Source organism: Anarrhichthys ocellatus, unplaced genomic scaffold (genome assembly GCF_004355925.1).
Source record: "Anarrhichthys ocellatus isolate YVR2014 unplaced genomic scaffold, GSC_Weel_1.0 scaffold22, whole genome shotgun sequence".
In the NCBI taxonomy this organism is placed as follows: domain Eukaryota; kingdom Metazoa; phylum Chordata; class Actinopteri; order Perciformes; family Anarhichadidae; genus Anarrhichthys; species Anarrhichthys ocellatus.
In genome coordinates this window covers 3850041-3852269 of record NW_022280052.1, presented here as the reverse complement: position 1 = coordinate 3852269, position 2229 = coordinate 3850041, and the positions used below count along the sequence as shown (strand labels likewise).

The 2229-nt window shown below is 40.5% G+C and overlaps 1 protein-coding gene across 4 annotated transcripts in view; it reads left to right on the top strand.

The window, feature by feature from the left end:
- kank3 (KN motif and ankyrin repeat domains 3) overlaps nt 1-2229 on the top strand; it is a 42200-nt gene that overhangs the window by 28780 nt on the left and 11191 nt on the right. The window lies entirely within an intron of this gene.

The following is a 2229-nucleotide window of genomic DNA, read 5'->3' as shown; positions in this document are numbered from 1 at the left end:
AGAAAGAAGGAATGCAGCTTCTCCCTGAGGTCTGTAATTTGCTGTCTGTCATCAAATCAGAGAGAAAAACAGAAACACTCGAGGAGTGTGCTTGTGCGTGTGTGAGAAGAGAAATGAGTCATGTGGGAGAGGAGAAGAGACCAAGAGTGAAAAGGAGGAGGTGAGAAAGAAAGAGGAGAAAATAAATGTTTAAATGAGAAGAAGGATAATGAAGAATGAAGATAATAAAATAGATGATAATGAATAGAAGATAGTGGGGAGGGGGAGGAGAGACTTGATGTTTATTTAGTTTGTTCAACAGTCTACTTAACTTTGCAACACATTTATAGCTTCATGAATAAATGTTCCACAGAAATGGATACTCCTCATCATCTTTCTGGTTGCTGCTGTGGATTCAAGTACATTATTGTGTCTTCAAACTATTTAAGAAACGTTTGATACTATTTCATGACAACGCTGTCAGTTCCGTGCTGTTAAACCAGCGATTCATCCTATAATACAATTCCTGTATATGGACTCGGTTAGTCTGCATTATAATTCTAACCCAGAGCTTCCCAAAACCTGAACTTTTAGGAACCCTGTAATGGTAATGTAACACCAAATGGGAAGGAAACTATTTTTGCCTTGCCTAATGCAAGTTTGACGGTGGCATCATTTGTGTTTATTTGCGTCACTTGTGCGGTACGTGTCAGGGAGGAGGGTGGGGGGTAGGAAAACCAAATGTCTTTTAAAAGCGTACTAATGCTCAGTAGTTTTCATTATTCCCCCTATTTTTCACACTGTTTATAAACATACATTTATACACATATTTATGTCTGGTCTCAGTACACATATCGGCTGGTTTACATGCCGCTAAATTTGCACCAATAAATAGACCATCTTTGAGTCATGTGACTTGTTTATAAACTCTGGTTGGCTTGTATTCGATCCAAAACAAACTCAAAGTACAGTAAACTACCTCCCTCTGGCTCGACCCAACGTAAACCAAAGGTTCTTGTATAACTCGTGTCTGACTGGCTCGGACGCTGCAGCATCATGTCTACTGTGGTTTGACCTGAGCGTAGAAACTGACCCTCTGAGGAGAAACAGAGCTGTGGCTGCTAAGCAGAGACTGAGCAGAAACGTCGTTATCAGTAACAGAAGATTCTTTTTCTTTCCACTGCATATTTTAATTGATCTATTCTCCATAATTAGTCTAGAATATAATTAGTCATAATTAGTGCTCTGTCTCTCTGAATGTTGTGGTCTTAACCTCGACAATAAGCAGTCTGTCTGCTGCAGTCTGAGACGACACATGATGTGTGTTCATAGGTTATTAGTAGTCAGTCGGCTAGAAGGACAGCCGGCGTGTTACAACAGCATGTGTTAGGAATGTGCCCGAGGCCGCTGGAAAACACATCCCTATGTGTTTAAAACTAAATGAATCACTTCATGTAGTGAGGTTTTTGTGTGTGTGTGTGTGTGTGTGTGTGCGTGCGCTGTAGTGCATCTGTAGTTTTGTGTTAATGAATCTTTCTTGCTATTTTTAAAAGTGGTGTTATGCCCCAAACACACCAGCTTTGTAAGACCCACATGGATGACAACGTGTATAATTTTCTCAGTAATCTTAACACACCTGTGAGGTTTGTGGTGGTGCAGGTGGATGCACACCTTGTGACAGTTGACATCAGTGTCCTGTTGTCCAGCATCAAGGCTTTTTCATACTCGGCTCTCTAGCTTCTCAAACTCCTTCTCTTGTCACATGATGGCACATCTTCTCTGGTCTAGTAGATGTTTCTCTTCGTCCTATGTTGAGATGAAAAAATACTTGGATTTCTGCAAAAGAGAAAAATGATAAATAATAAAAACAGCTGGAATTGATTAAAAGACTCCAACTTAAGGACAGAACTCACTGTGTGGTATTTACACAAATGTGACAAAAGAACACCACAATCCTCCTGAACAGCTTCATTGCTCCTCGGCATAGATTCTACTGGATTGATTAACTACCATTCTTACACGACATATTCAGTCATTTGGTGTTTCGATGGTGGTGGAGTGTTTTGCACGTTAGTCCAAAACCTCCAATACGTGAGTTTAGATCTGGTGAACTGGTGAAGGACATAACTCATGATTATATGGTCAATATGCTGTAGTGTTTCCTCTTTGTGCAGCTGCACTGTGATATGTTTCTGATGGTGGATCTCTCTCTCTCTCTCTCTCTCTCTCTCTCTCTCTCTCTCTCTCTCT